This window comes from Heloderma suspectum, chromosome 5 (assembly GCF_057233095.1).
Source record: "Heloderma suspectum isolate Gila_16-S chromosome 5, 16-S_ref, whole genome shotgun sequence".
NCBI lineage: Eukaryota > Metazoa > Chordata > Lepidosauria > Squamata > Helodermatidae > Heloderma > Heloderma suspectum.
Window position 1 is genome coordinate 203,025,940 of NC_139462.1, and position 14,551 is coordinate 203,040,490.

Below are 14,551 nucleotides of genomic sequence, written 5' to 3' on the forward strand. Positions count from 1 at the left end.
CCTTTGCCCAAACCGAAGTCACCTCTCGCGCTTCGCGAGGTGGCCCACGGGGCGCTACAACGGCCTAACCTAAGCTCGCTCTGTCGCCGTCCTCAGACGAGCAGACGTTGTGACGGCTGGCAAATTGATTCATTCATTTATTTATTGGGGGGGGGGGAGGAGAGACTCCAACGCACTTTATTATTTTTTTTAAAGAGACTCCCATTACATTGTCCCACTGCCCGAGGCAATCGCAATGGTGCCCAGCTGCACCCACGTCTAGTCTGGCTGCCAGCTGGGCGCTCGGTTCCCTAGATGCTGCTCTTGCAGGAGGGGAAGGGGAGAGGAGAGAGAATATTAGGATTCTTTAAACCAATCTGCTGTCAGCACAATGCCTGGTTTTCGCAAGCGGCTTTCCTTCCTGAGGAGGAGGAGGAGGAGGAAGGGGCGGGTGGGGGGAGATGGAAGGTAAACCACACACCCTTCCATTGTTTGCTTACGCACCACCCCGCCTAGGCAGCCTGTTTCTCGACCGAGACAAGCCAGGCGCTGCTTATGCAAACTCCCCCGAATTAAATTCGCCGAGAGGACTCCACCCGAGCTTGACGACGAGGCAGCAGGCAGCCCCGCACGGCGGCGGAGAGCGGTTTCTAGTTGCTTCCCAAGGGTTCCCGCGTCTCTGCGCTTAGGAAAGCAGCAGAGAGGGGTCTACTGGGGCATTCTTCCCGCCCAAAGTCCCGGTAGGCCAACGGCTACCAGAAGCATTGGCGCAGCCTCGCCTCCTAGTTCCCTCCTCCGGGTAACGCCGAGCTACAAAAACAATATCCAGAGGCTGTGTGAAGCTAAGCCGTCTCAAGCGTTACGCTCTGAAAATCCTAGAAATTTTCGGGGGGGGGGTGTCTTAGAGTCCACCCGTCTTTCATTCTGTATCCAGAGCGTGTGTACACAAGCTTCGGTTTGAACAAGACTTTCCTATCTACTCTCAGGGCCCGTTCACACAATCCCCGTTTCGGAAGCGCCGCGAGGCAGCGTATATAGCGCTCCACGTTTAGGTGGGATGCAACGTGTGTGGATTTCCACGATCTTGCCACCTTTTTTTTTTTTTTTTAGAAGTGGAAAGATTGCAAGAATGGGCAAAAACAAAGTCTAGCAGGACCTTAAAGGCTTACAGATTTTGGCACTGGCTTTTGTGCAGTAGAGGCCACTTCATATGCATGGAGTGTTATCCATGCATGGGGGTAGAAGAAAATTAATGGTAGATGGTGGGGTTAGATGACAATGAAATGCAAAAGGCAGACTGTGATCATTTTATTGGAACTTAAATGTATGCAAAATATTTAATATTTTATTAGAGTTTAAATGTATGCAAAAAAAGCAGTGACCATTCATCGCAGCAGTAATTTATGATAACACAATCATCTTAGCATACCTGCATAAATTAACACCTGTAATGGGACAGGAAACCATTGTCTCTATTTAAGGTAAAGGTGTCCCCAACCAGTCGTGTCCGACTCTAGGGTGCCTGTCCGAAGACGCTTCCGTGGTCATGTGGCCGGCATGACTGAACACCGAGGTGCACGGAACGCTGTTACCTTTCCCACCGAGGCGGTACCTATTTATCTACTTGCAATTTCTTGCTTTCGAACTGCTAGGTTGGCAGAAGCTGGGACTGAAGACGGGAGCTCACTCTGTCACGCAGCACTCGGGCCTCGAACTGCTGTCTGCAGTTCAGCGTCTTAACCACTAAGCCACCATGGCCCCAGTCTTTAGTCCCAGACAAATAGAATAAAACCTAGTTCTTCTAATTCTAGTATTTAACACTGGAATCTTCTGTTGGAGAATGGCGACTTTCAGGTCACCAGCTGAGAGTCCAGAAACATGCAAATGTACTCACCTACTGGTTTCTGAAAGGTGCCCTTTCTGATGTCAGATTTATGTCCATTTATTATTTCCAGTAGAGACTGACTTGTTCATCTTGAGCAGAAAACAGAATGGCATTGCTGGCAGGCAATGGCATATCAGCATATCAGTCCCAGCTAGTATGGCCAGTGGTCAGGAATGCTGGGAGCTGCGGTCCAAAACATCTGGAGGACACCAGGTCAGGGAAGGCTGGCATATCTCATTAGGTGGATGAGCCCCTAATGTGGCTGATATTAGGCGCTGTGATAGTGTTGCTAGGATGGATAGGGGGATAGAACTTGCATCTTAACTTTTTTTCAGGGTCTGTCCCCGCACCAGCAACAGAACCTGCTATGTGGCCTGTTGCTAGTGAGGAGCTGTTTTGGCGTAAATGCAGACATCAGAAAGGGTGTCTGCATTCAGAAACCAGTAAAAGAGCATTTCTGTTTCCTTGGACACTGCTGTTGACCTGAAAGTTGCTATTCTCCAACAGGATTTTCAGATGGAGACCAGAGTGTGAAAGAGCTGAACTGGAACTAATAACAAAATTTGACAATTGTTTCCTGTCCCACTACAGCTATTAATTTATTCAGCTGTGCTGAGATGATTGTGCTGTCACCAAATACTGCTTTTATGAATGGCCAGTGCTTGCTTTCCATACATTTAAGCTCTAACTGAATTGTCACAGACTGTACCTTTTGCATTTTATTGCCTCTAACCTCCTCTTTAACCATTTATTTTCTGCTCCATGTATAGATAATACTCTATGCACCTGATGAAGTGGACTAGTCCACAAAAACCTGTGCCATAATAAATGTGTCTTTATGGTGCCACAACATTCCTTATTGTTTTTGTTGCAACAGACTAACACTGCTGCCCCTCCAGAAGTTGCAAGGATTGAGTACATGCTTGCAGTCTTACATTATGCATCACACTGTACATGCAGCGGAGGAATGCACACGGACCCACTGGTCCACCCAGCATACAGGATTTACAGATTGGGTGAACTGGTTCTCAATAACTGAAAGGTTAGCTCTCTTTTCTACTCAATTGGTATGCGTAATGAACAGTAAATGTCCACTTTTCCCACTCTTTGTGGACTGGATAGAGTGGGAAGTAACCTACTTTAGGGACAATGGCAGAGGCTGCCATCCAGATTATTTGCAGGAAGATTTAGAAACTTTCCAGGTAAATAACATCTGGACATAACCATTCTCCCTTACCAAAAACCCCACAGTAAATAGGGCATTTGCTAAAATAGTACATATCTTTCTACTTCACTTTTCAAATTTGCAAGGCAGTGGAAGCAAGTCTCAATCTTCAGCCCACCAAGCAGACACTATGGGGAACAGGAAAAGTTCTTAATTTCTTCCTCTTAGTATCTGGCAGTCTCAGGGTGCAATCCTATGCGTCTTTAGACAGGAAAAAAGTCCTATAACTCCCAGCATTCTCCAGCTATCCATGCTAGCTGGGGAATGCTGGGAGTTGTAGGGCATTTTTCTGTCTAAACATGTGTAGGATTGCACCCTTAGTTTATCAGGACATTTCATTGCAGAAAAAGCATCCAACCAGAAGATTTGTGCCTGTTGTGGAGGGAGGGAGGGAGGGAGGGAGGGAGGGGTGGGTGGGTGGGTGGGTGGGTGGCCTAAAAAATGGACACACAGAGATACTATGTTTTCCACTCAGATAAGGGGAGCTTTAGATTTTAAAAATGTGCTAAGGAGTAAACACCACTAAGCACAATGGGACTTAGTTACGATTAAATATTCATAGGATTGCTCTGTAAGAGTAGTTATTTCTGAATGGTTAAATATGTCTAATATTATTTAAGGAAGGCAGTTGTGTGTGTGGTTTTTAAAACTTATCCTGACCCACACAGTTTTTGACTAATACATAAGTATCTGAAAGCAAGAATTAAGTTTCTTCCCCACCAAGTCAAGAAGTCTGCGGCCATCCTAGCTAGCATTAGACAAAGGTAGAATATTACTAGTAGGTGGTTTTAGACAGCTGTGTCCTTTGTCTTCTCCAGGAGATAAGCAGACCTCTTCAGTTAAATACACACAGTTCAGTTCTGGAACACACAACTTCTACCTATTGTCTAGGCCTTTCAGGTATGCCTAAGTGAAGGATGAGGTATTTATTCTATTTATGCCCAGCATTTCCACCAAAAAATGGTGCTTAAGGCAGCTAACAGTAATAATAAAACTAAGATTAAGATAAACATTGTTAAAACAAAATAGTTATGCATTTTAATATAGCAAGAAGAAGACCTTGAGGTTTAGTTACAGAACAACACTACAGCCTCTGTGATTCAGGGCCAAACAAAAGCGCTGTAGTTACTTTTCAAATCAGAAGAAAGAATTAGGGATGACTCTTGTTTTACAAAGTGGGAAAATGTTAACTTTTTCTCCCCAAAGCCTGTGAGGCACACAAAACCGCCATGTTTTTGATGAGCATCCAAATATTATAGCAATATTTGTATGAACAAATGGCAGTACTTCTTACTGTGTTACTGACATGAATGGTTGCCACCTTTAAGGCGCAATCCTATCCAGATAGGCGGCTGCTTCTGAACTCAGAGGTGACTGCCTATCCAATGCAGGGCAGGAGAAGCACAGAGGGGATTGTTCCCTCCGTGCTTCTCCTGCCCTGTACTTTAGCCGAGACAGCCGATTGTGGCTGTGTAGCTGCGGGAGGGGGGAGGGGTGGAGGAGGCTGCTGTACGACAAGTTGGATGTGTTGTACAGGCATTTCCACCCTCCCTGCCCAGGAATGCCCCTTTTCGGCCGCTCTGCCCTCCTCTTGCAAGCGTGGAGGATGGGGCTGTTCCGCGCTGCCTCCAAGGCAGCGTGGAAATGCGGGGAGGTCAGTTCTCTGGGAGCCAACCTCAGAGCATTGACACTGAGGTCAGTTCCCAGGAAACAAGATATCTTATGGCAGTCTAGCCGCTGTCTAGCGGCCATAGGATTGCTCCCTCCATAGCTAAGATCATGCCTTTAACAGTAACCTGACACACAATTCAGCTCATGAAACTTTCCCTGTAATGAAGATAAATGTGGGGAAACCTCCACCTGTGTGTCAAGCTGCTGTTAAAGGAATAGAAATGGGTTGTTTTTAAGTAGTAGCTTTAGCTGACAGAAACATACCTGCATTCCTCAATAGTCAACAGCAGCACTTGGAGAACTATCTTAAGCATGTTTGCTGCGAAATAAGTGCCACTGCCTTCAATAAGATTTATTCCCCAATAACCGTGCTTATGATTGCATGTTTAGGATCCTGAAAGAAAAGTGCATATTCTAATGCATAGCATGGGGTGGATCGATTTCAAATTTCTGGGATCTAATTTGCGTGTTTTTTTACTAGAACCTCAAGGTACATCAGCTGGAATCGAGTGCAAAATAGTGGCTCAGGGCAGACATACCCACCTAGTAGAATTAAGTAACTGGGTTCAATTAAAGAATTTACTTTCAGTATCAGAACTGAACTCATAGTCCTGCCGCATGAAACTCCACTCCCAAGTTTTCACTCCAGGCCTTCATTTCAGCGGCCTAACTGGTGTGGGGAGGGGGAGAGAAGAGTGAACCTTTTTGTTAATGCTGTCCTTAAACAACGTGGAGTCAGGAACCCTTGCAGATCTACCGCAAATCATCCAGAGACCTACCAGTACATCCTGATCTAAAGGCTGCTCACCTCTGGCATGGCCTTCCTTACTTAATCCACATGAATCAAAGGAAGCTTTACCTCTAGCTTCCTGGCCTGGAGTTCCTGATCTTGCCCAAGTCTGGCTATAGGAATGTGAGGCCTGCTCATTCTCTGTAGTCCCCAGTCAGAACTTCCCTTCGGCCTGTGGCCAGATGATCAAGTTAGAATCTTCCTCCAAGAACCTCAAAATTCTGCGGCAAGAGAGAGGGATTAACTCAAACCATCACTTCTTCACCCCCTCCTCTTTCTCTCACAGCAGCAACATAAGCCAGTTCACCTCAGAAAAGTGCCTTAGAAGAACACAACTGCCACTTGCCTCAGATTTTCCTTCCTCACCTCAGACAGCAGTGATCATCATATATATCCGTTGTCATTCGCATCACCTTAGTTAGGAATGGGCAACTTAGGGTGCTCCCAATGTTTTCACCTACAACTCCCATCATTCCTCACCACTAGCTAGGGCTGATGGAAGTTGTAGGCCAAAACATCAGGACAGCCACATGTTGCCCACTCCTGACCTATTTTAACAGGCTCCAGAGGTTTCCACCCTTTTCTTTCTTGCAAAAATAAACACTCAGCTTTTCACACCCGACCACCCCAAACTCTTTGCTAGAAGGAAGCAACCCATCTTTCCCTTCAACAAACCAGGACAAGGAAGTTGTTTTTCCCTTCATACGTTCTTCTTCCATGGTCATCAGGTGCAAAAGAGACCAGGGTACAGTTGGTCATGCAAGAGTTTAAGAAGCTGCATCTGTTGGAATTTCCTCTTCTACACAAACAGCAGGGCCAACTCTGTATAAGGTGTGCTATGCAGGAGGGGGAAGCTGCCCCTGTTGAATTTCTGCCTGTCATGCAGCTGTTAAAGGTGCAGGAGCTCTGGCAGAAATGTAAATTAGACATAATAGGTTGCTTACGTTCAAGGTTCTGGGCATGGTTTCTTTTGCACCTGATGACCTTGGAAGGGGAAAGGAGTTCTGCTTGCCACAGTAGATGTGGAGAAACTTGGACAAAAGAACTAGAGGAGGTGGAGAAGCATCTCCTACTTAATCAGTATTTTTTAAAGGATGGTGCAAATGTACAGATATGCAAGCCGCCAACTGTATCTGCTGTCATCTGCTGATTGAGTTTACACTGTTAATAGTAATGCCCTTAGCTTTGGAAATTTTTGTTTTACTCCTAGTAGACTTTATGGAGCAGCCTTCCCAAATCTGGTGCCCTCCAGATGTGTAGGATTACAACTCCTACAACCCTGGGGAGGCTGATGAGCTTTGAGGCTGAGAGCGAGGCAGCAGCAGCAACAATCATTTGGCAAGTCTGAGTGGCTCATCTGTCTGGAGAAGGCAAAATGCTTGCATTGGAGGCCTAGCTGTGTGGATTAGTATGTTGAATGAATAGAAATGGGCCTTCATGTTGCTCACCATGCTTGCACCAGCATTGTTTGGCTATGCAGATTGAAACGTACAAAGATAAAATGTGCTTTTTAACCAACACAGATTAAAGCACCAGGCATAACGTGTGGTATTCATAAAAGGAATATATTAATCATTAATTACCAGTTCTGTGTCAATATGCTACAGGCTTTGAATTAAAAAGCTGCAAGCTGTGCACCAGAAGTGCAACCAACATTCACATAATGACAGGGCCTTTCAAATGAAACTACTGAACTAAAGGCAAGTTCATAAAATGTGTTTGGCGCGACTGCCTACCTACTAAAACGAGATGCATTCAGACGTTTTCAGCACTGATTAATTATCGACACGTGGTAGTGCTCAGTATTATCTAAAGTAGTTTAAGCCTGCAATCCTAAACCTACCTACTAGGGAGTAAGCCCACTGAACACAGTGGGACTTACTCCTAAGAAAATATACATAGAATTGCACTGCGTGGCAGTGCACATAATTGGGTGTAATTCCCACTGAACTCACTTTCTTCCATGTAAATATGCAAAAGATCAGGCCTCACGATGCCTTAAATGGGACTAAACATGAACATCTGTCCTGAGAGCCTTTGTAAATATTCAATTAACAAAAAACCTTTCACTTTAAGGTGCATCAGGGGCTTTCCATGTTCACTCAAGCTCCAAAACGCCAGGAAATTACAGCTGTTAAGCGCCACACCCTTAATTGACGTTTTATTTAGTCAATATGGATATGGTATGATATCCTATGCAGTGGTTTGTTCTACTTCACTACTACCTTAGACTGTTACCAGTGGCAGAGTGGTAGGCCTAAGTCCCAGTTTTGTCTGTTTGCTGGAAAAGACATATGGAGTCTATGCAACTAAAGCTATCATGCAACTGAAGGCACCATTCCATGTCACAAGCATCCAACTGGCAACTGATACATCTACATAGAATGATAAGAGTTGGAAGGGGCATCAAAGGTCACCTAGTCCAACCACATGTCATAGGTAAAGCATGTTAGGGCATAATCCTATACATGTTTAGACAGAAAAAAAAGTTCTACAACTCCCAGCATGCCCCAGCCAGTTTTTTTCTGTCTAAACATGCATAGGATTGCGCCCTTAAAGCATCTTTCCTTTTAGCCACTTGTGGCTGCAATACTATACCCACTTACCAAGGAGTAAGCCACACTAAACTCAATGGGTCTTACTTCTGCATAGTCATGTATATGTAGCCATGCACAGATTGCACTATAAATGAGACAATGGACAGGACAAGGACTTCTTTGCTACTGCTGGCACATGGATGAAGCAAGATGTTGTGCTCCACCGTGCGCTCGTCATTTGGAGCAGCATCATAGCAATCATTTTCTGTGCCAGGGCCCAGCTGCTTTATGAATTACAATTTTAATAGGTATGTGTCATATACCTGCTTAACTGTAGCTTTTTGATGCTCATGCATACTACAGGCAGGCACAATTGGCCCTTTTTGTCCAGAGTGTATTTTCACATTGTTTCTGCATTGTGTACACAATGCAAAAAAAAAAATGCATGCACTTTAAATATCATAATTTAATTGACAACACAGATTTGAGAAGTAGTAGGCCACACTGGTCCCACTGTTTTCCTTTTGGACTCACTGTTATATTTCCAAGTTTACCTCTCCTACCACGAGGGCTAGAAACTTACTTTTACTTCAAAATAAAGGCAGGAGATTCTCACAGTGCTAACAGAGAAGGGTCTTGGGGACATTATGATCTCTGCCTTGTATACCTCTGTATTCCTGTTTTGTTTGTTAACACAGAAAGCTAGCTGTGTATTATACTTTGCCATCTGCAGGAGCAGAAGGGTTTAATTCTGGTTTCCTTTGAATTCTTTGCCAGTCACCACTTCCTTTCTGCAGTCAGATCACAAATATTTAGGATAAAATTCTTGATAAAAGCCAGAAAATAATTAAACATTAGCGTTGTGTTAGCTATCATTTCACTCAGAATGGCTGTCTTACTTGGTTTATTTATTTGCTTTTTACTTGTATTATTTATTTGCTTTTTTTAAATAGGGAAAAAACAAGGTGACATTTTTATTTTTTGCCAAGACACACAATTATAAAACACTTATTTTATGCCAAGTCATGTTGACTTTGAGGTTTGGCCCTGGTAATTAGTTGAAGGCAGGATATAAATACCCAAAGAAATAAAAATAAAATAAATACTATTCTCCAGAAAAGCTATAAAAGAATTAAATACAAAAACAAACAGGTCACAGCATCTTTGCCACTGAAATACATTTTAAAACCAATAACTGGCAGCCAAATCTTAGGCCCCAAACAATCGGTATGTAGTAGCCAAGTTGTTTAGTTCATGTTCTTATTCTAGAGTAGGTGTCCAATCCAGATCTTAAAAGCACCTCACCCACCCCCATGATGATGGGATTATTTAGTAAAGATGCCTCCTGTTACAAAGGCAATTAGCAGAGAAAAACAAAAGGCAAAACAAAATGAGCATTTACCAGTCCTACATACACACAAGACTATCAGAGCGCAATGAAAGGAGACCACACCCTTCTTCAGTCAGTGAAGAAAAGAAAACAGTTTACTCACAATACTCTTGCATATACAATGCAGGTACAGCATAGATAGAGTTTCAAAAACAGTTTGCTCAGTCCATTTTGTGTTCTATTCCACAGGCAGGAGCAAGAGTGCAAACACAAGCCCTCCCAGCAATGGTGGAAGTCAGACAGAGAGAGGAAGGAGAGGAGCAAAGGAAGAAATCACAGGAGAGCACATTGTAGGCTACAGAGATGCTAGGGCTAGCCATGGTCTAAATAAATTCCCATGCATTAACTAATGGCAACACTGCCCCCTTCCAGTAATTTGCAGATGAGGTTGCAATATTCCCAAAACATGCTAGGGTCCTCACCTGGATCAAGCCCGCTGAGCCTACGCAACCTCCCTGAACTGGTTGGTTTAGCTCAGTAGGGGCAAAGACATCATTCAGGAGAGAGCAAGGAGGAAATGTCAGTTCTGCAGAGGAGCTGAATAATAATTATGTGCTCTTATTCCATTGTATAAGGCAAATTGAATTGATATATGTGAATGTTTGATGTGCAAGGGAATAAGGAATCAATTCTTCTATCTCTGATATTTGTTATTTTTGCATTGCTATTGCAGGCCTATGACCTTCATGCTGCAATTTATAAGTTGCCATTTGCTGCACAGACACATTTAATATACAAAATATAACAATTATCACCTACAGCAAAGGAAGGATACCCCTGCAATAACATTCACACTGCCCTGGGAGGAACTCTCACTGAACAAGGTGGGGGTTACATTGAAGTAAACATGTATAAGGATTGGGCTGTCTGATGTAGAACATAAGCATGTATGCAACAGGACCAGTCAATGATCCTGTGGATAGAAGTTACTAGTATTTAGAATGCCCTCCCCAAGCCTTCCCATTGTAAACCCATCAATTTCAAATGTTCCAGTGACTTTAATGGAACTAAGATTTCACGCAGCAGCGTTATCTAATTACTTCTTATGTTTGCAGCAGGCAATACACTGAAAATCAATATCGGTGCATCAGGAGCATTCAGATGTACTCATCTGACAGCTGCTACTGATATACTATATGCCAAAATAAAGCAATTTAGTATCAGGATTAACGATGTTGTGTAGACAATCAATTCCTTTTTTTCTGAAGGATTGGAGGCCCATTTGTTCGTGGAGTCTTGACAGTTGTAAGTTGTATTTTCCCTTTTTCTGGCCTCCATTGCAGTCTCTATGTTGCAGTTCAAGCCAATTGATTTATAGGAACTGGCGTCTTATGACGTCAACTTCAAAAACAGACCATCTGAAGCAGATTCACATCATGAACCTTATGCATCTCCATAGCCGATCACTTTATTTATTTTAAAAGCAGGCATGTTCATTACGTCAGAAGGAATTTGCTCCATTTTGTTGAAGTTGGAAACTGGGCACCTAAGACATAACCAGGTCCAAATAAAGTGGTTGTATGTCATATCCTATGGAAATGATTCTGGGTGCTTCCAGGTGGAAGGTTCCTGTTGCTAACAATCAAAAGACATTGTGCAGCTGTCCTATCTTTTCTTCCTTAACAAATATTTTTCTGGTAAGAAAAAAGATGGAAGAAGTGGTGGGAAAACACAGGAGGACTACAAATCGAAAACATTTTCTGGACCACATACACACACACTGAAAAATTCAGTGTGAATGAAGCAGTGTGATTGTACATTTAAAGCACCCTGTGTATCAAACCGAGTGGAATGTTTTGGTGTAGAGAAAGATATGGGCAAATTAGAAAGAAAAGAAATAGCAACGATTATAATGGTTTTAAATGCAAATTATGTGGATTGGAAGGTAATATTGGATATATTGGAATACCAATATTTCCCAAGCTTTTGATCCCAGGGGCAGTTTTGTCCTGGATTAAAACTGGAGGCATGATTCAATCTTGCACTAATATGTATACATGTGAGTGTGTTTATTTTTCTCCATCAGCTCCCAGAATTCTGGGCAGGCATACAGGCCTCTTCCTTCCAAATGTAGGATAGACCAATTAAATTAGCTTCTCAGCATCCTGCCCTCACCCTTGCCCAGGGCCAGGCCAAGACATTTTGCTACCTGTGGCAAAGGACAAGATGGCACCCCCACACACACTTCCCATTCCATGTACAGAGGGCAGCTGGACTGGCAGTTGAATCCTACTTCAAGACTGGCTATATGGGATGGTACTACTCCTGAGACAGCAGATTAATTTAGGGGGCCCAGGGCAGGTTGTGTGGTATACACAGTTCTGCCCTCCAGGAGAGGGGAACAGTCAGGGAGTTCAGGAGGATCAGCCAGAAGGCTGCCATTATCCCCCCCGCGCGCACCTGCTGCCTGAAGCGATTGGCTCAATCTGCCTAATGGTAGGGCCAGCCCTGCCTTTGCCCATTCAATCGGGATTCATGGATATGAGACTATGCTCTGAGGGAAATGGTGATGCTTCTGGGATTCCCCAACCCACCCCACGCCCATCATTTGTAGAACTGTGCTGCATTATAGAATCAGTCCCTCACTCTGAATAATACTGCTGCCCAGGGCCCATATTTTGACAGTGATAGTCAATTCTACATGTTTGTAGATGGGTACCATCCATCCTGGTGGCTTAACTTTTAGCTTCAACCCTTCTTGTTGTGGCACATAGTTTGGGAACCATTGACCCAGAGAATATTACTAAAACCCAATAAAAATGTTAACATGTAAATGGCTGCTTTAAGGAAGCTATCATTCCCTTTATTTCTGATGTTCAGGCTGTGAGTACTACTGCTTATGTAACCAAAGGGACACCACCCATGCATAGGGAGCTAACAGCAGGCTCCAGGGAATCCTGATGTTTTCAGAAATACAAAAATCTTTAGGGAGAAAACTCAAGGCAATGGGGGCAGGGAGAACCCAAACAGCTCAGAAGACTGAGCATTCTTGCGGGCCACAGAGTGCTGATTCACTGTTGGAGGGGATAAAATTAAAAACCAGGAGGGATTGGAGAGGAGTGGAGTGGCTGGAATCCTGAAGAAGGAGCAATCCACACTGCAACATTTTATTGCAGATCCCAATTTCACCATTACTGAAGAAGCAAAAAAATAAAATTGCACAAAAACAGCATTGTGATGGCAAAAGTGTCTGCAGTTGACATGCTCCTCCTTTTATTGCTATGTGGCGGCAGCAGTGTTGACTGCAGTTTTGATTGCTGACTGGCAGCAGCATCCTCACAGATCCAGCAATCCTCTTTCCCTTCTGCTGTCCGTCTCTCTGTCAGCTATGATGTGCATACAGGACAGAAAGAGCTTCACCCCAAAGGAAGGAGGGGCGTCTCCTTAGGTTTCTTCAGGCAAGCGAGACAAGGAGAAAAATGGAGGCTCAGTCTGGGCTGAAGGGAGGCAAGCATTCCTCGGCAGGGCTGGCTGAAAACATTTTGCTGCCTGAGGTGAACAATAAGATGGCACCCGGCCACCACCATTCCACTTACAGAAGCCGACTGGACTGGTGCAGGAATAGTACCCTCTTCTGTGGTGGTGATGGAATAGCACCCTCCACTTCACCTGAAGGGGGCAGGCTAGTTTAGAGAGTGCAGGACAGGTTGCCTGGAAGGAACACACAGTTCTGTCCTCCGGTACAAGGGGACAGCCAAGGGGCTGCCACTGCTGCCCCCTCCACATCACCCATCACCTGCCTGAGGTGACTACCTCACTCTGCCTAATGATAGGGCCAGCCCTTTTCCTCAGCAGAGCTCCCCTCTCATTCACCCTGTGGCAGTTTGGCAGCCTGGAAGCAGATTGCTGGGCAGCAAGGAGGGCTTGAGTCTCCTCTTAACTCCTCCTGTCCCACAGCCCATCATCCAGGCTGCTGCCTTGCCCATCTTTGTGAACTGCCTGGATTGCTTCGGCTATTGGGCAGTATAGAAATGTGATGGAATGAATGAATGAATGAATGAATGAATGAATGAACCGAGCTCATCCTATCCTTCCCCATAACTCCACACTGTCTTTGGGTCATACTGGGCTGCGACCGAGGACACCAATGCTTTTATGTATATCGTAAACACGGTTTGTTACATTTTACCAATAACCTAAGTCCTCCGGGTGGTGTACAAATTAATATTCTAGACAAACACATGCTAAGGGCACAATCCTATGGGGATAGGCGGCCACCTCCAAATTCAGAGGTGGCCGCCGATCCAATGCAGGGCAGGAGAAACACGGAGGGGATCGTTCGCTCCGCACTTCTCCTGCCCTGCATTTGCAGCTAGACAGCTGATTGCGGCTGTCTAGCTGTGGGAAGGCAGAGCTGGGGAGGAGGCTGCCAGACAACACATAGGATATGTTGTGCCGGCATTTCCACCTTCTCTGCCCCGGAACGCTCCCCGGAATGCCCCATTTTGGCCGCTCCGCATTCTTCCGAGTGCGGAGCTGTTCCACGCTGCCTGTGAGGCAAGGCGGAAAGGGGGAGAAGTCAGTTGTCTGGGAAACCAAATATCCTACGGCCGTCTAGCCACTGACTGGATTGCTCCTGAAGGCTCTCTACACACAATGGACAAGCACAAGACCCAACTGAAATACAAATGGTTCTTATATTGCACTCAAAAGCACATATTTATTGTGGTTGTGAGTGCTATATAGCTCCATTTATATCTCAACTGGGTCTTGTTTCAAGTCAACATTAAAGCAGATAACAGAAGGCACCATATTAATTATCCTAGGATTCTGCACCTATCTAATGCCATTGGATTCAAAAGGTATGAAAAGGCAAAATGGGAATTAAGATGGAGAATCAAATGACTTCTCCACCTCTGCTGAAGCATCAGATGCAAAGTCCTATCACAGGGAGTGAAATAGTATGTTTGTTTGTTTGTTTGTTTATTGCATTTATACCCCGCCTTTTTTCCTCTTGCAAGGAACCCAAGGCGGCTTACATTATCCTCCTCCTCTCCATTTCATCCTCACAACAACAACCCTGTGAGGTGGGTTGGGCTGAGAGTCTGTGACTGGCCCAAAGTCACCCAGTGAG